This window comes from Lepidochelys kempii, chromosome 1, assembly GCF_965140265.1.
Source record: "Lepidochelys kempii isolate rLepKem1 chromosome 1, rLepKem1.hap2, whole genome shotgun sequence".
In the NCBI taxonomy this organism is placed as follows: Eukaryota; Metazoa; Chordata; order Testudines; family Cheloniidae; genus Lepidochelys; species Lepidochelys kempii.
In genome coordinates, this window is record NC_133256.1 from 225,924,836 (window position 1) to 225,944,709 (window position 19,874).

Here is a 19,874-nt window from a genome sequence, read left to right on the forward strand (position 1 = left end):
GTTTTTTATTTTTGTTTTTTTGCATTTCATTGTGAACTTAATGTGTCCTTAAAGTAATGTCCGTTGCGTCCTTAAAATAGGATTTTTTTTTTGAGAATGGGACTATTTCCATCCAACAGCTGGTTTGAATAAAACCCCTTGAATTTATTTTATTTTGCTCATAACCTAAGCCCTGGCCTACACTAGGACTTTAGGTCGAATTTAGCAGCATTAAATCGATGTAAACCTGCACCCGTCCGCACAATGAAGCCCTTTATTTAGACTTAAAGGGCTCTTAAAATCGATTTCCTTACTCCACCCCTGACAAGTGGATTAGTGCTTAAATCAGCCTTGCCAGGTCGAATTTGGGGTACTGGGTGGACACAATTCGACAGTATTGGCCTCCGGGAGCTATCCCAGAGTGCTCCATTGTGACCGCTCTGGACAGCACTCTCAACTCAGATGCACTGGCCAGGTAGACAGGAAAAGAACCGCAAACTTTTGAATCTCATTTCCTGTTTGGCCAGCGTGGCAAGGTGCAGGTGACCATGCAGAGCTCATCAGCAGAGGTGACCATGATGGAGTCCCAGAATCGCAAAAGAGCTCCAGCATGGACCGAACGGGAGGTACAGGATCTGATTGCTGTATGGGGAGAGGAATCCGTGCTATCAGAACTCCGTTCCAGTTTTTGAAATGCCAAAACCTTTGTCAAAATCTCCCAGGGCATGAAGGACAGAGGCCATAACAGGGACCCAAAGCAGTGCCGCGTGAAACTGAAGGAGCTGAGGCAAGCCTACCAGAAAACCAGAGAGGTGAACGGCCGCTCCGGGTCAGAGCCCCAAACATGCCGCTTCTATGATGAGCTGCATGCCATTTTAGGGGGTTCAGCCACCACTACCCCAGCCGTGTTGTTTGACTCCTTCAATGGAGATGGAGGCAACACGGAAGCAGGTTTTGGGGATGAAGAAGATGATGATGATGATGATGAGGTTGTAGCTAGCTCACAGCAAGCAAGTGGAAAAACCGGTTTCCCCAACAGCCAGGAACTGTTTCTCACCCTGGACCTGGAGCCAGTACCCCCTGAACCCACCCAAGGCTGCCTCCTGGACCCGGCAGGTGGAGAAGGGACCTCCGGTGAGTGTACCTTTTAAAATACTATACATGGTTTAAAAGCAAGCATGTGAAAGGATTACTTTGCCCTGGCATTCACGGCTCTCCTGGATATACTCCCAAAGCCTTTGCAAAAGGTTTTTGGGGAGGGCAGCCTTATTGCGTCCTCCATGGTAGGACACTTTACCACTCCAGGCCAGTAACACGTACTCGGGAATCACTGTAGAACAAAGCATTGCAGTGTATGTTTGCTGGCGTTCAAACAACATCCGTTCTTTATCTCTCTGTGTTATCCTCAGGAGAGAGATATCATTCATGGTCACCTGGTTGAAATAGGGTGCTTTTCTTCAGGGGACACTCAGAGGAGCCCGTTCCTGCTGGGCTGTTTGCCTATGGCTGAACAGAAATGTTCCCCGCTGTTAGCCATGGGGAGAGGGGAGGGTTGAGGGGGTAGCCATGCGGTGGGGGGAGGCAAAATGCGACCTTGTAACAAAAGCACATGTGCTATGTATGTAATGTTAACAGCAAGGTTTACCCTGAAAGAGTATAGCCACTGTTTTATAAAATGTGTCCTTTTAAATACCGCTGTCCCTTTTTTTTCTCTCCACCAGCTGCATGAGTTTCAAGGATCATAGGATCTTCTCCTTCCCAGAGACTAGTGAAGATTAGAAAGGGAAAAAAAAAACGCACTCGTGATGAAATGTTCTCTGAGCTCATGCTGTCCTCCCACACTGACAGAGCACAGACGAATGCATGGAGGCAAATAATGTCAGAGTGCAGGAAAGCACAAAATGACCGGGAGGAGTAAGTGGCAGGCTGAAGACAGGGCTGAAGCTCAAATGTGGCGGCAGCGTGATGAGGAGGCAGGATTCAATGCTGAGGCTGCTGGAGGATCAAACCAGTATGCTCCAGTGTATGGTTGAGCTGCAGCAAAGGCAGCTGGAGCACAGACTGCCACTACAGCCCCTGTGTAACCAACCGCCCTCCTCCCCAAGTTCCGTAGCCTCCACACCCAGACGTCCCAGAACGCGGTGGGGGGGGCCTCCAGCCAACCAGCCACTCCACCACAGAGGATTGCCCAAAAAACAGAAGGCTGGCATTCCATAAATTTTAAAGTTGTAAACTTTTAAAGTGCTGTGTGGCATTTTCCTTCCCTCCTCCACCACCCCTCCTGGGCTATCTTGGTAGTCATCCCCCTATTTGTGTGATGAATGAATAAAGAATGCATAAATGTGAAGCAACAATGACTTTATTGCCTCTGCAAGCGGTGATCAAAGGGAGGAGGGAAGGGTGGTTAGCTTACAGGGAAGTAGAGTGAACCAAGGGGCGGGGGGTTTCATCAAGGAGAAACAAACAGAACTTTCACACCGTAGCCTGGCCAGTCATGAAACTGGTTTTCAAAGCTTCTCTGATGCGTACCGCACCCTCCTGTGCTCTTCTAACCGCCCTGGTGTCTGGCTGCGCGTAACCAGCAGCCAGGCGATTTGCCTCAACCTCCCACCCCCCCATAAACGTCTCCCCCTTACTCTCACAGATATTGTGGAGCGCACAGCAAGCAGTAATAACAGTGGGAATATTGGTTTCGCTGAGGTCTAAGCAAGTCAGTAAACTGCGCCAGCGTGCCTTTAAACGTCCAAATGCACATTCTACCACCATTCTGCACTTGCTCAGCCTGTAGTTGAACAGCTCCTAACTACTGTCCAGGCTGCCTGTGTATGGCTTCATGAGCCATGGCATTAAGGGGTAGGCTGGGTCCCCAAGGATAACTATAGGCATTTCAACATCCCCAACAGTTATTTTCTGGTCTGGGAATAAAATCCCTTCCTGCAGCTTTTGAAACAGACCAGAGTTCCTGAAGATGCGAGCGTCATGTACCTTTCCCGGCCATCCCACGTTGATGTTGGTGAAATGTCCCTTATGATCCTCCAGAGCTTGCAGCACTATTGAAAAGTACCCCTTGCGGTTTATGTACCCGCCAGCTTGTTGCTCCGGTGCCAAGATAGGGATATGGGTTCCGTCTATGGCCCCACCACAGTAAGGGAATCCCATTGCAGCAAAGCCATCCACTATGACCTGCACATTTCCCAGGGTCACTACCCTTGATATCAGCAGATCTTTGATTGCGTGGGCTACTTGCATCACAGCAGCCCCCACAGTAGATTTGCCCACTCCATATTGATTCCCAACTGACCGGTAGCTGTCTGGTGTTGCAAGCTTCCACAGGGCTATCGCCACTTGCTTCTCAACTGTGAGGGCTGCTCTCATCTTGGTATTCATGCACTTCAGGGCAGGGGAAAGCAAGTCACAAAGTTCCATGAAAGTGCCCTTACGCATGCGAAAGTTTCGCAGCCACTGGGAATCGTCCCAGACCTGCAACACCGTGCGGTCCCACCAGTCTGCGCTTGTTTCCCAAGCCCAGAATTGGCGTTCCACAGCATGAACCTGCCCCATTAGCACCATGATGCATGCATTGGCAGGGCCCATGCTTTCAGAGAAATCTGTGTCCATATCCTGATCACTCACGTGACTGCGTTGACGTCGCCTCCTTGCCCAGTGTCGGTCTACCAGGTTTTGGTGCTGCATATACTGCTGGATAATGCGTGTGGTGTTTAATGTGCTCCTAATTGCCAAAGTGAGCTGAGCGGCCTCCATGCTTGCCTTGGTATGGCGTCCGCACAGAAAAAAGGCACGGAACGATTGTCCGCCGTTGCTCTGACGGAGGGAGGGACGACTGACGACATGGCTTACAGGGAATTAAAATCAACAAAAGGGGTGGTTTTACATCAATGAGTATTTCAGGCAGGACTTCACGGAGGGTTCCAATAAGAAATGGTGCACCTAAGTAATTGTTCTTATTGGAACAAGCAGGTTGGTCTGGCCTCTGATTGATACATGGCTAGATTTACCTCGCTGCACCTTCTCTGTGAGTGACTGCAGTGTGACCTAGAGGAATGAGTCCCCTAGACAGGGGAGGGGGGGAAGCAAATGAGTACAAAACAAATCTGGTCTATTTCTTGTTTTGATCCACTCCATCTATCTTTTACATCTTTGGCTGGCAGCAGACGGTGCAAAAGGACTGCAAGCCATCCACATCTCATGGCTGCTCGGCAGAAGATGGTGCAGTAGGACTGCTAGCCATCCTCCTCTCTTGCCTGCCTGGCAGAAGATGGTACAGTAGGACTGCTAGCAATCCGTATCGCCTGCCTGCTCACCATAAGATGGTTCAATAGGACTGACTGCAGGACTAACGAGAATGACCTGGTCAGGTCACTCCAAATTTAGTCCCTACGCCCATGTCTGCCCAGGCACTCCTGGCCGACGTGGCCAGGAGCACCTCGGACATGACAATGACGGCTACCAGTCGTACTGTACCGTCTGCTGCCACAAGGCAATGGGTTGATGCTGCTGTGTAGCAATGCAGTACCACGTCTGCCAGCACCCAGGAGACATACGGTGACAGTTACCTGAGTGGGCTCCATGCTTGCTGTGGTATGGCGTCTGCACAGGTAACTCAGGAAAAAAGGCGCGAAACGATTGTCTGCCCTTGCTTTCACGGAGGGAGGGAGGGAACGGGGGCCTGACGATATGTACCCAGAACCACCCGCGACTGTTTTAGCCCCATCAGGCATTGGGATCTCAACCCAGAATTCCAATGGGCAGCGGAGACTGCGGGAACTGTGGGATAGCTACCCACAGTGCAACACTTCGGAAGTCGACTCTAGCCTCAGTACTGTGGAAGCGCTCCGCCGAGTTCATGCACTTAGAGCATTTTCTGTGGGGACACGCACACTCGAATATATAAAACCAATTTCTAAAAAACTGACTTCTATAAATTCAACCTAATTTCGTAGTGTAGACATACCCTAAGAATTAGAACTCTAGTGAAATTGACAGTTTCACATCAAATCACATAAAAGTGTCATAAAAAGTGGTAATTTGGGGCTGCAAAGTAGCCCTGAGCAAAATCATTTTGTAGCTCCTCACCTGCCATCTCTACTCCCATTTAAGGACTACAGGATTGGGCACTAAGGGATTGATACAAATGCTGTTGAAGCCTATGGGATTCTTTCTACAGGACTGGAGTGGGCCCTAAATGTTGCCGCTTCACGGAAGCGGTTGCCACCAGTTGGTATCCTACACAGTGCAGTTGTGGCTGCCTAGAATTGTTGTTAAATACCATTTGGAGTTGGGGCTAAAACTTGCCTTGCTACTATAAATGATTATATACAGTTCACTGCAGTGGCGTTGTAGCCATGTTGGTCCCAGGATATGAGAGACACAATGTGGGTTAGGTAATATCTTTTACTGGGTCAACTTCTGTTGGTGGAAGGGACAAGCTTTCGAGCAACAAAGAGCTCTTCTTCAAGTCTGAGTGTCTGATTCCTTTTTCCTTCCCCAGATGTGAAGAGCTGTGTGAAGCTTGAAAGCTTGTGCCTTCCACCTACAGAAGTTGGTCCAGTAAAAGATATTACCTCCCCTATCTTGTATCACTCCCTATATAGTTACATGATTTATAATTTGTTCTTGACTTGATTTTATTACCTATCTTATATATTGAAAACATATCAGTCTGAACCACATGGATTTATATAGGCACATATAAATCCGGAGTACCGTAAGCGCTTCCATGCGGTCAGACCACATTTTGGAAGGGATTCCAAACCACCTGATGCAGGGTTAAAACTAATCTCTAATTATTATGGGTTAAGAGGAGGCTTCCTTGTGGGGCAGATTATGCTACATCTGCCTACTGTACAGTTCTTACACCTTCCTCGGAAGCATCTGTGCTAGCCATTGTCTCAGACAGGATACTGGACTAGATGCACCATTGGCAGTTCCAGAGTGGCAATTCCTGTGCCAGCATAGAGCCCCATCAAAGTCAGTCCATCTGGACAGAGCTTCTTGCAGATGAGTCTATATTTTGTAAAATAGAACTATAAATACATGAGTTCAACACGCTGCCTGTAAAAGGTGTCAAGTTTGTAGTATTTAAAATACGTTTTAAATGTTGAAAATACAGTTTTCATATGTGAAGATCCCTTTATGTTAAACTGTCTCTTCAGTGTAGGCTGGGCTGTTCTCTTTCTGGAATTGGTTAAAATTTTGTCCCTAGTCCCTTTTGAGTGTGTCTGTTCTTGAATTTGTAGTCACATTGTAACAAACGTAATTGTACATTTTTGTGTGGACACTACACGAATGTTTCTTCCAGGGTCCTGGCTACACTAGTTTTTACAATCCATGTTTGTTAAAACAGGACAAATAATTCAATGTAGGGCTACCTCTTCAGCAAGAAGTAAGACGTTGGTGCAGCGCCTAGCACAATGGGGTCCTGGTCTCTGACTAGGGCTCCTATGCACCATATGGTAACACTAATAATAATAATAAAGGGGAAGGACCTTCCACTTTTTATTGGCTCTTAGATGATTAAATCATTAAACAACATAGAACCAGCCATGGACTGATACAGTCCCTTAGGTTGTTGCTTATGTTTGCAGTATTAAAAAATGAAACAACTAAGCAAACCTTCAGTTAGGAATAAAAGGACTGGCTACTGGAAGGCAGCTTGACATAAAGGCATCCCTGTTTCTCTTCTTCATGTGTAACTGCTTCAGGAAGGAGGGAAGGGATAATAAGCAGTTTGCAGTTACACATTTGTGGGTGAATAATGTGTTGATAAATTTCCTTGTGGAGCTTGCAGAATCATTCTAGATCTTACTCAGGTAGCCAGACTAATTGTAATAGTCACCCAGTAACTTCAAAGGGAGCTTGTCAAAGAAGACAGGGCCTATTTAAAGAGAGAAGAAACTCTTTCATAAAATGCAATAAAGTGCTTGCTAAGAGGATCATAGGGGAGAAAAAATAGCTTCGCAACTGATGCAATTTAACCTTCTTTTCATAGTCTTTGAATGATTTCACTTGCATGGGAACCAGAGGGTATACAATAAGAGTCCAAACATGAAAGTTTCCTAAGCTTTACATCTTTCTTGAAAGCAGAGTTGGGGCCAGATCCTCAGCTGGTGCCATTCAGTGTAGCTCCATTGATTTCAATAGTGTTGCACTGACTTACACTTGTGGAGGAGCCTGTATACTGCAGTGGATGCAGTGTTTCTAGCGCAGTGGCTGCTGGGGATTTGAACTGAGAAAGCATTGATAATAACTTGTAAATGAAAATGAGATGGGGGGGAGAAACTTTGTCATTTAGCCCATTTATTTGGGGTACTAGAGTATTTAAAGTGCTGCTATGATCAGAGAAATAACCTCATAAAATTGGCGTAATTTTTCTTAACAGATCTAACTGTGTATTTGGAGTCCTGTCTGCTTTACTTACTTTCGGTTTTACTGCTTTTTAGCCCTGTGGAGTCAACCAGCTACTGAGGAAAGAATTAGATTTCCTTATCAGAATTGCTAACTACTGTAAGTTCCAGTTGCACCCCCACATTCTGCCCTAAATTGCACCTGTACCAAAATTTGAAGACACTGGGGTTACACAGGCATAACTGAAGGCAGAATCTGGTCTGCAGAACCTTTATTACAGCTGGTGATGCACAATCTGGGAGGAATCCAACATGGCTTTTGAGATCCTTGGTTGTATCTGCTGGACTGACATTTAGAAAGAAACACATTTGCTTTTAAACCAAGCCAAAGGAGCTGGGAATCATTGAGAGGTCGTGAACCCAGAACCTTAATGTGTCATACAGAGTTGATCTCAAGAACAGAATTACACTTTAAGGTGTAGATGCGTTTATGTATTTCCTCACTTTTAGTCCTAGTATTGTATCAGATCCACGTGGCCAATCCCAACACTTCTGGAAAACTCCATTTTAAAGCAAATTGGGCTCCCTATGGAAGCAGGTATCCACCAGTGTAGGTTTGATCAGGCTAAAAATGTTTAGTAGTCAGTTTGATCTCATCTGATTTGTTCTTTATGCTGTGTTTCTCTGTGATAACTGAACAAAGCCACAAATGGTTATTATTTATTTGTATTATTGTAGCACCTAGGAGCGTTGGTTTTGGACCAGGACCCCATTGTGCTAGGTGCCATAGGAATACAGAACAAACAGCTGGTCTCTGCCCCCAAGGAGTTTACAGTCTAAGGGCTTGTCTTCACTACCGGGGTAAGTTGACCTAAGTTACGCTATTCCAGCAATGTGAATAACGCAGCTGGAATCAACGTAGCTTAGGTTGACTTACCCCTATGTCTTCACTGTGTGGCATGACACTCCCCGGTCGACTTACCTTACTCTTCTTGGAGAGGTGAGGTACCAGGGTTGACCGGAGAGCACTCTTGTTGTCGACTTAACAGGTAGGTCTTCACTAGGCCCGCTAAATTGACACAGCCTCGATCTCCCTGGTAGTGAAGACAAAGCCCTAAGTAATGGATTAATTTCTTCTCTTCCCCTGAGGCAATGCGGCAATTTTCACTTTACTAAGTTTCCTCTAGAAACTGATGGAGCCACCAGAAAACTGCTGAAAGAGCATTCCACTGAATAGTGGCTCAATCCAATCCATACCTGTGTTGAATCTGATAAATAGCTCCTATTTTTAATTTTGGTATTGTAATTCAGTGCAAAGTAATGGAACTTGGTATGGCTGCCTATAGAACTGACAGTTCTGTTTTTGGTTACTGCATTTAATAGGGTACTGGCCCTTTTAGTTCAGAGGAAATAGTTTGAGAGGCCAGTAATCCTTTTCCAGGTGTCCTGGGAAGGCGAATGAAGACTGAAATAATAACCAATATGGATACTTGGTGAGAGGAACATGGTCACCAGAAATAGATAATGTCTGGGAAGGGGAAGGTATAGGAAAAACCCTGGCTATTGTTCCTTTAACAGCCTGGGACCAGTAGCCAGGTAGAAAAGGTAGGGCAAGAATAGTTGTGAGAAATCTCTTCTCCAGTTAAAGGCAAATAAATATCTTGTTGCAACAATGTCTGAGCTGCTTAGCTGACTAGTTGCCAGTGTTACAAGGAAAATAATTGGCTATCAAATTAATAGTCAAACTTATTTTTTAAATAAATTAATACTTATGTATGTGGCTTACTGTGTGACATGAATAGGGAAACACTACTTTTTTGATCTATTTAAAATATTTATAAGGTGCTTTGCAATAGGCATCTGTCTTAAATAAACAATAATAAACATTTAAAATCAATATGAAGAAATGGCCAGCTAGCAAGAAGCAAAATATCTAGCATCAGGTGTCAGGGTGTTAAAGTGGTGGATCTAGAATTGAATTTACAAATGATCTAAATCTACTAGTATGTCTAAAACAACTGGTAAAGACCAAGTGTTCACAGATATTTAGGTCCAGATGCCTTCAGTGACTTCTGTGGAGCTTTGCAGATTTACATCCACTAAGGATCTGCCCCTTAGTGCTTATTACTTGGGGATCTCGTTCTCAGGCTTGCTCATATCTCCTTGGTCTCAACAAGAAAATGTTGTTGTGTTTGCACACGGTTGTGTAAAGTCAATGCTGACCAGGTCAGTGTAGACTGGGACATAATGCTGAACATGTTTTCCTACTTCACACTGATCAGTCCATCACAATCAACGTTGCGTCACTAACTCAACTCTTTACGGTCATGTTCAAATATGATAATGGTGCCTAGTGAACAGAAGCCCTCTGCTTCACCCTGACACGCACAGACTGTAATGCTTCAGCTGCACCACTAAGCCAGCTGCAATCAATTATTATGTCTTAACTTCTCATTTCCCTGTACACTTTAGTTTTGTGTATGGTTTTTAAGTTACATGTCATGCAAACATAAGTTAATTAAGGTTGTCAATGAGTTTTGGTGAGTCACACTTAGAATGTTGTTTATTAGCAAGGAGAGGATATTTATTTTATCTGTATTAAAAAAAAAAAATTAAGGGTGTGGGACTTCCTTGAAAATTAGAGGCTGGGCAGGATTTGGGCTTTGCTGGTCAGCTGGAAAACTAGGATTGTGTTTCAAGCAGCGATGGCCTGAAATGAAATGAAGTCTCAGTACCACATGCTCCTGGTTTATTGTTTTATTAAAATTGGGCTCCCCTGAAGTACAACCATCCTGCCTAGTTAATTGGAGAATCACTGCTTTTAACAATATTGTTTCATGCATCTTGTGAACATCAGAAGAAAAAAAGTGATAAGAAAAGAAGACATAAATATGTCTAAGGCCTGGTCTCCACATAAAAGTTTGTTACCAGTGTGTTTTGGTTTTTTAACATTAGTACCATTGCTAGTGTGGATGCAATTACACTTGTATAAAGGTGCTGTATACTGGTATAGTTCATTCTCCTTTCTGTAAAGCTATCCCAGTTTAAGTATACCGGTATAACTATGTCTGCACTAGAGGATTTGACTACTTAACCATACCAGTATTGTTAAAGCAGCACAGCGTGTGTGTGTGTAGACCAGTCCTAAGCTATATTCTCAAACTGAGCATTAATACTTGAGCAAGAAATCTTCTGTTTAAAATAGATATGCCAAGGTATTAGCGTGCATCCCAGCAACAATGTTATCCCTCTGCATAAGCTGAATAAATAAAGGTATTTCCTTTTGTCTTCGAGCATCAGAAGTGGCTCACGCTCGAGAGCCCGTGAATTCTCCTCCTGTGCCTCCTTGTACTACACATAGTTTCAATGCACTGCAAAGCCATTGGGTGTACGTAAGTGGTCATATGAGTACTACATTCTGGATAGGGGCTGAAATCTGTCGGCACCAAAGAGAAAAACCGAAAGACTTGATTTATAGACCGAAAGACTTAAGGCAGTCTTACATGTATCAAACTATTTTGCTTGGTCCAAATGGACTCTGTTTCCAAAAACCTATTCCTCCTTAGAATCTTGTCAATGTATACTTCACAGACAAATTAGAGGTGTAACTTACACATCGATGCACTGGTGGAAGTGAGTGCAACTCAGAGGGAGCAAAAGGGTGGGACTTTATGAGGAAACACAACTAATTGGAGGTTTTAAGGTTGAATTTGGGAGGGCTGCTTTAAATCGCTCCAAATGTATAGCACATTCCATTGAAGGATTATAAAGAGCTTTACAAACACTAATAAATTAAGACCCTGTCTACACACACACAAGTTGTACTGCTTTAACTATACTGGTATAGTAAAAGGGGTACAACCCTCCCTATTGTGGACATAATTATATTGGTATAAAAGTGCTTTATACTGTAACTAACTATACCTATTTTTTTGTGGAGAGGGGAATAAACTATACTGGGGTAAGTCCCCCTTATACCTGTATAATTGTGTCCACACGAGGGCTTTTGGGAAAAAATATTGGTAAAAATCACACCTCTATCCAAAATAGTTAAACTGGAACAAAATAACTGTGGGTAGACCAGGCCCAAGCCACACAACAGATAAAATTGAGGCACAGAGGGGAATTGACTTTGAAGTCACACAGAAAACGTGACAGAACTAGGAATTTCCTAACTCCCAGGCTTTTGTGTTCACCACAGGAACGTGTTGCCCTCCTGTACATGGGTATGTTTTGTGTAACAGGTGTGCATATGGGTTCATATTCCATCCTCATTGCCAATTTTGTAAAGAGACCGTTCAATCCAACACAATTCTCTGCTTACAGGACTGCAGGCTGGGAACTAGTTGCTTTTATTCACAAGCATCACAACATAGTGTGTGTGTTTGTAAGGGGGGGAGGGACTCCCCCTTACAAATTAGGAAATAAGAAAGGGATGGAGCATAGCTCCATCACACAATACTCTGGGTAACCTAGTTAACCCCATTGTGACACTTTACTACTCTGTGAGTCTAACAGGCACTAGCTGATCTTAAAAATGGATGTTTTAATGGGTTAGGTATGTTGTGAATTTTATATTTTTCTCTTCAGACTTCCCTGAGGAGGGAAACAAATGCAAATCCAAGTCCTTGGTATCTTCTTCCTCATTTTATTCCTGTTCTCACTGTTTTTAAAAAACTTCTCCCTCTTCATATTCATTGCCATTTTGGCAGTTTTGAATTTGAGTTAGTGAGTGAAAGGGTGAATCACTTAGTAAATTGGAATATTTAGTAAATAGGCATTAATAAGGGTTTAGAATGATTCATATGAGCCCTCAAACTTAAAATGTGTGAAGTGGTCTTGAGTTATCCTGATTTGAAATATATAGTGAAACATCCTAGAAACATGGAATAAGGCATGTTGGTGGGGTGGAGAAAAGGGATGATTAAATCTTCTAGTAGGGAGAAACTGTTTCTTAAAGAGATTAGGTGTCATCCTCCTCAAAGCTCAGTTTCTGAGCTGCTGAGCTCTCCCTCAAGGAGCACATGCAACATTCTATGAAAGGTATGTTTGACTATATCTATAAGGATGGCTGGACAGAGGTGAAGACGTTCTTTATTTCAGAATTCCAGGAAGGGGAGAGGGAATAGGCCTGCAGATGTATCTTTCCAACACAAACAAAACCATGTAGTCGTACACACTGGCTGGCTGAGCTATTCACAGCAAAATTTGAAACCACTTGACCTTAGCATGGGTTTGATGTTCGTTGGGGTTCTGAACATCCAATCCGTTACTGAGAGAGATTCACAAACATGAGCCGAGTTGGTCATTTGTGTTTGTAGAGACCGCTTCCCCCTTAACTGCCACCCTCTGAAAACCAACTTTGATGTCTTTTTGGGGAAAGATGAGGCTGATAATCTGCCCTGAGGCTGGGTGGCTACTTTACCAGCCCTGCGCCAGCAAGGCCATGTGTTCATGATACATGCTACTGCCCTCCTATCTGCACAGGGCCTCCCTGAAAGTCCATTTCATTGTAAAGCACTACAAGCAGCAGATGGGTTTCAGCAGCTGTCAGGTAGCAAAATCTAATGACTTGAAGCTGAGTGATGCCCAAGCATTCCTTGTGGGGTAGCTTCTCTCCATCCACAACTCAGTAGAGCCACTGTCCGGAAGAAGGAGCAACAGCTATGCTGCTTCTGTTATACACTCTGCCTTCCTAAACTATGTCAGAGAGATCTCAGGCACTGGCGCTGGTCCACAGACTGGTCATTGAGAAACACTGATCTAGACCCATGATGTATTCTGCCCCTGTGATGGGACTCCCGCGGTACAATCAGGAACCTTGGGACCTGCGCCCCCTTAACTCTCCAGCCTGGGCTGTCTCTCACAATGCTTTGCCATTGACAAGCAGCAAACCCTTCCAGGCCCTGTTATCACTCAGCCACCACATGCAGAGGCACATCCAGCTAAGTTGCATGAATGCTCTCCAAGCCACTCATGAACTATATACGGGGAAACACCAGTAAATCTCCCAAGCCCCCAGCCTTGCACCCCAGCAATATACAGTCTCACACAGCTCAAAACCTTCTCTTGACCAGTGTAAGCTCATTAATTAGTTCATCACTTCATCAAAGGAAAGTGGACATGCACCAGCCTTTGTAATCTGAGCAGATTCCCCACGCATTTTTAACAAACTCCCTGGTAAGGATAAAACATTAAAATAGGTGTGGTGTTTTTTGTTTTTTTTTAACTACAGAAAGATAGATTTTAAGTGATTGGTAGGCATAAAGGTCAGATGTAGTTACCTTAAGAAAATAAAAAATAAACATACATTCTAAATCCTAAACTTTTAGACTAAGCAAGATTTGAATCAAACAGCTTTTCTCACTCCACTGGATGTTGCAGGTAGGCTACAGTTCTTAATACACAGGCTGATTTCCTTCTCAGCCTGGAACCAGTCTCCTCAGTTCAAAGTCTTTCTCTTCCTAGTGTTCTTGTTGCCTTCAGTGTAGATGGCAGAGGAGACAGGTGGTCTCATGATGCTGCTGTGCCTTATTTTATACTCTCAATCCATGTCCTTGGAAAGATACTGGCCCAGGCATGTCCTGGTGGGCCTTGCTGAGTCCCAGAGTTGAGCAATCCCTATTGTGTAGTACTCGTGCAACTGTCTCTTACAGAATTGTAAATTAAGTTTACAATTCCCCTCCTAATCAAGTGTCATTTAACATCTGCTTGGGTCCCTACCCTTTTAGTCACTGGAGAGCTAACAGTGGTTAGCTTAGAGGATCTGGCTCTTCCCAAACTCTCAACATATTTCAGTAACAACCATATAGCAAAATCTCATAATTTCATACACAATAATGATATACATATTTTGACAGAACAATGAGTTTCATCGGATCATGACCTTTCCTATGACACCTTGCAAAGCACGCTTTGCATGAACTACTACAACCATATACCAGTGATGAATATGAGGGGTTACAGGGTGATACTTTGAGGTGTTACCCCTCTCCCCTTAGTTTACTGCAAGAGTGTGAATCACTGTCTAACTTGAAGGCAGTGTGTGTTAGGGTCCTTTTGAGGTTTAACAGTATTCCCAAGTGTTGCTAAATATTGTAGCGTTAACCACATATGCTCCTGCAAAGTTTTGTGCATCTTTTAGCACTCTGTGGACTAGTCTAGTGATCTCCTAAGTTAACAAGTGTGTCTTCTCTGGGTTGCTAGAAAGCATCTCCTTGTACCTTTGCATTACTGTTACCATATCTGCTTTCCCAACTGGTGTTAACTCAATGTAGATATTAATGTTTTCCAGTATGTAGGTATCTTGGCATCCAGCCATTGAAGTAATGAGGCGGCGTGCCTCAGTTTCCTCTTCCACACACCAGCCATGTTTGTTATGGCTTCTCTGCTGTGACAAGCTTTAAGTCTGTTTACAGGTGATAGCTGAGAAGCAGCATTACCATAAGGCTTCTTGACATTACATGTGTTCCCAATTACCATTCCTAGCATGTCCGAAGTCAATGAAGCTGGAGCTGTATCGATTTACACCAACTGAGGATCTGGCTCTTCATTAAGATTTCGTAAGTAGCATGGTTGTTATCTTGTAAACTATGTTAATACAAGCTATATGAGTGCAATCCTATTGAAAGGCATGTGCATGCTCTCTCCTTGGGAGGCATGTCGTTCAAGGGAAAACCCGTCCATTATGCAGTGGTGATCTTATTAGATAAGAAAACAGGAAGGTGATGGAACACTGCCTCAGTACAGAGTGAGCCTTCTCATTTTGAGATGAGCAAGACCGTGTGTAACTGTGGTATACCTTGGCTACTAGGGGTGTCCATTAATTGTTCATGCTATGTCATATAGTCAAGGATTGAGTGAGTATAGTATTGAGGTGTCTGAAGCTTGGACTACACTGAAAAGTTATATCAGCATAGATACACTGGTAAGGGGTGTGAGCAACACACCCCAGTGTAGAAGCAACTTTGTTGACAGAAAAAGGCCAGTATAGTCTCCATAGTGTAGACATATCCTAAGAAAGAAGCACATGCTGTGACAGTGAATGCAACCTACTATCTATGGATTAGAAAACGTTTCTTTGGCTAAGTCCTCCTCCCTCATTTGGTCTGATGCCATAATTCATCCTGAGTAGTGCTGTGAGCAAAGAAAAGATTGTGCAAAGAATCTCAGAAAATTTCAGTCAAAGTGTAAATCAAGAGAGCTTTCAGGCACAGATTCATCATCTTTGTCCTCATCCCCTATTGCCTCATGACATTTTAAGGAATGAGGAACAAGAGCTGGGGTGAAGTGCGGGAGTTTGTTTGTCAGTTCTCCTGAGTGACTCATGCACTGCGGACAGATATAAATCAGGTTTGCATGCTAAGCACCCTACAAAGATTCACTATTAACAGGAGCATTTTCAATAAATCCAAATTTAATATTTGTATGCTCTTTACATATTTTGTTGTTGTTATGTAAGCATTATTAAATCACCTTTACTTTTTTTTTCTTCCTACGGTCCCTCCTAGCGGCTGGTTGATATAAGTGACTTTATCTGCTGCTGCTTCCAGCTTGGGGACTTTGTCCTTTAGTTCATGTGGCCAACACTCTCACTTTCAGCTCTGAAAGTACAGGGTCAGACTGGATTGACAGCCTGAGTCAAGTCAGTTACAGACATTTACCAACAAATATTGCAGAGAGGAATTTAAATACAGATGAATAAATAATACAAATATATAAAAACATATTTAAAAGAGCACAAACGTCAGCTGGAAAATGTTGACTGTCTGGAATATTAATGAAAGGGAAGAAATGTGCCAATGGTATTAAGCTTTAGGAATCTTAAGATCTGGCACAGGAGTTCTGTCTCCTATGAGACTATCCATGTATAATATGTAACACAACCTGGCCATGTATTCAATAGATCTTTGTTTCTGTAGATTTTTCTTATTGGAGTGTTCATACTTCTTTCTGTCTAAAGTACTTTATCTGGCCCCCATTACTGTAGTATCTGAGCGTCTCGCTGTATTTAATGTATTTCTATTCACCACACCTCAGAGGTAAGGCCATGCCATTATCCCCGTGGTACAAATGAAGAACTGAGGCTCAGAGAGAAATGTGACTCGTGTAAGGTCACATAGGAAATCTATGATAGAGCAGGGAATTGAAACCAAGTCTCTCAGGTCCTACTTAAAGTGGCATGAAAAAAAGTGTGTGTGTCGGGGTCTATCATAATCTGGGAGCAGCAGCTTTGGCAAAACAGTGATTAAAATATGCCCCTCAGCCACCTGGCTCGATTTAAAAATAAATAATTGCCAGATCTGTGATCTTTTGAGATTTTCTCCCCCACTCACTTGAAACACTGACTACACAAAAAATAACATTAATAATTCGTATAGATCTGACATTAGTTCTTCTTTTGAAACATTCTCCCTTCGATGACTGTGGACCCCCCACTCTGCCGATGCCTCAGAGTGTGGTGCTCATACCGGTAGGTTGGGATCTCTTTCTACTGGCATAAGGTGCCTCCTGAAGATGTCTTGTAATTATTTTGTGGGGAGGAGAAAGAGATGGAGAATGGAAGGGAAAGTGAGACAGTGCACTGGAATGATGAGTGAGTGGACAAGGAGCCCTGGTGCTTTCTGCTTTCTCACTGGACCTAGAACTTCCTTTGGTGGCCCTGCCTGTTGGAGTTGCTGTCTGTGGGCCAGAAAAGTCTTGGTTTAAGACTAGGACGAAGTAATGATCACTTCCGCTCTAATAAATTGGTTAGTCTCTAAGGTGCCACAAGTCCTCCTTTTCTTTTTGCGGATACAGACTAACACGGCTGCTACTCTGAAACATGCAAACTCAGTGAGTTCATCCACTCACTGGGTTGAGGAGGCTCCACTAATGGGCAGAGTCAGCGTTCTCGTCTGGCTATGAGTTAGCAAAAAGATCTGAGAACATCAGGGAATTCAGCTATAGAGCACTCTGCAACCTGGGGAGCTTCCCCAGGTATGTCTGATTTGACTGGCTGCTGAAGATTAAAGATTTTTGCACATCTCCCACTTGAGAGTGTGGGTTATTTGTTAGGTGATGGATTGTGGTATGGATATGAAAGAGAAGGGTTCCCTCCTCCCCAAATTCCCAGCCCTGCCAGGCTTCTTATTACTGTTGACAGACCATGATACCACTTTAGGCTTCTTGATATGGCCAAGGACCAGTGCAGTATTACTAGGGAGTGACCTTCGTTTTATGCTTCAGTGGGATCACAGAAAGCAACTGCAAGCAACTGAGGGAGAGATTTTCAAAGGGGCCTACAGGATTTAGGCACACCCATCCCATTGAAAATCAGTAGGAATTGTGCATGTAAATCCCTTAGGTGCCGTCAAAAATCTCTCCCTAAAAGCTCAGGTGCAAACACATGCCACAAATGAGTAACAATGGCATGTTACTTCTCTGCTCCTTGGGTGAAATCTTGGTCCCACTGAAGTAGATGGCAAAACTTCCATTGATTTCAATGGGCCCAGGTTTGCATGCCTCATCTTTCCTCACTTGTTGTCATGTCCAAAACTAGATGATATGATTTCTGGGACAGGGCCCACACCTTGCTATTTACATTGCAAAGAGCCTCCATGATTTTGGTGGCTGTAAAAGTAATTGTGGCTCTTGGGTGCTAGAGTAATTAATGTTCCAGAGCAGGAGCTGCATGTGCATGGTACATGTGTGGAGAGTGCTCTTTGTGACTGCTACCATAATACATTTAAATAAGGGTGAGATCAGATGCCTTAAACCTTGGCTGTGAATGGAAGGAAACAAGTGAGAAAAGGCCAGGCGCTGTGCACTAGTCTAATAGAAAATCTATGTCCAGAGCAGCCGCAAAGACTCCTGGAAATACCGAGCATCTTTCAGCGTTAGGAGGACACAGGGAAGAAAAGACTGTAAAAGTTCAGCATAGGGAATGGGACTAAAAGGGAAAGTACAGCTGATGGAGATAGAGAGATGCACTGTAACTGTAGCAATCAGATTGAAAGGGCCCAGGCTAATTCTGTTATTAAGGAATATATGGAGCAACTAAAAGCATACTAGGTGCCATCTATATGAATAAAATAGATATGATCCCTGCCTCAAAGAGCTTACAGTTTTGCAACTGGAGACGGGCCCTTTACCACTGTGTCAGTGGAGCTCTGCATGTAGAAATCCACCCCTGTGGATCTAATTGCAGCTCTGGGGCCTAGGGAGAGATGTGAGAAGATGAGGGCAGACAAACCAGAGAGAGCAGGTAGAGGGAATGGAGGACAGTGGTTGCAAATACAAGGTCATGGGGCAGCCTACTGGTACTGGATGCATCTTAGTTGAAGATGTAAGGATCCACTTTGTTCTTTTAAACAAACTCTACAAGATAGGAAACAAAAGCCCCAGTTCAGCAAAGCACTTGAGCAGATGCTTAATTTTTAAAATTCAAAGCACCTTCTGAAGTGCTTTGGTGAACACGGATGGATTACTGAATTGGGGCTAAAGTGGACATGGCAGCAGGAGGAGTGATGTGGAAATAAGAGGGAGCTGAAGAACTAGGGGAGTGGAAGGGTGGGGAGTGGGTGAGAGGTGTATAGCTTGGCTATAATAGCACAGTAGAGAGGAAGATTCTGTGCATTATAAAAGTGGGAATATGTTAAATATGTCTGAAAAATTAATTATTAAATAAAAGTGATATTTAAACATTTTCTTCTCTTCCCTTCTTCTGAAAAAGTATCTTGCCAGCCGTAAGTTAGCACTGTCCGTATTGCAACTAGATCAGCTATTCACACACACGGCAGTTCCTTGTTCCAGACCATTGTTGATTTGTTTTTTCCTTATTTTTAAAACTGCTTGTTCCTGCTTTGTCAGCTGGAAAATAGTCAAGCCCAGATAAATAGGACTTCTTCAAAATGTTCTTTATTCTCATGATAATGTATTGAGGACTGGTAGAGATGTATGGGGTAAGGATTTTTTAGTGGAGGGGCATTGAAGTAAACTCATGAAAGCGAGCAAATGGTCCTCTGCAAATCCTGGTTCGTCTCTCTTGCCTTCCCAGTGTTATCTTTGGACTCTTTAAAAACAAAAAACCCACCCCTTCCTGTATGTGAATACTCTTTGTGCTAATTTGGCAATGTTTCTATAGGAAAATATCAGAATAATTAGGATTTTGATGTCCCAAGTTAATATATCAGTGATAATTTTGCAGCTACACAAACAAAGGGAGTTTTCAAATTTTCTTAGATTTAAACCTCCGTTCCGTGAGATACTTAAGCACATGACTAACTTTTAAGCATGTGAGTAGTTTTGACTTAAATTGAATTACTTACATGCTTAAATACCTTTCTAAATTGTGATCTCAGTCTATAGAGAGATGAAAGTGAATTTTGTTCACATATTGAACAAAATCCCATTCTGCTTATAAATTATTGCTCCTCTCTTGTCATCCCAAGGGAAAAAATTACAGAAACCTCAACTTTTCAGGCTAGTTAAATATGCATGTATCAACTTCTCTGCACTCTTACTCTGCCATTGAGAAGGGTCACAAGTTTC

At 43.4% G+C, this 19,874-nt stretch overlaps 1 protein-coding gene across 3 annotated transcripts in view; it reads left to right on the forward strand.

Annotated features, from left to right (window-relative positions):
* KIAA0930 (KIAA0930 ortholog) overlaps nt 1-19,874 on the forward strand; it is a 140,713-nt gene that overhangs the window by 31,132 nt on the left and 89,707 nt on the right. The window contains exon 2 of one of the 3 annotated variants that reach the window (XM_073316111.1): nt 14,832-14,905. The exons of the other annotated variants lie outside the window; for them this stretch is intronic. The gene's annotated coding sequence lies outside the window, so the exon portion shown is untranslated. The remainder of the gene's footprint in view (nt 1-14,831; nt 14,906-19,874) is intronic. 3 annotated transcript variants of the gene reach the window in all.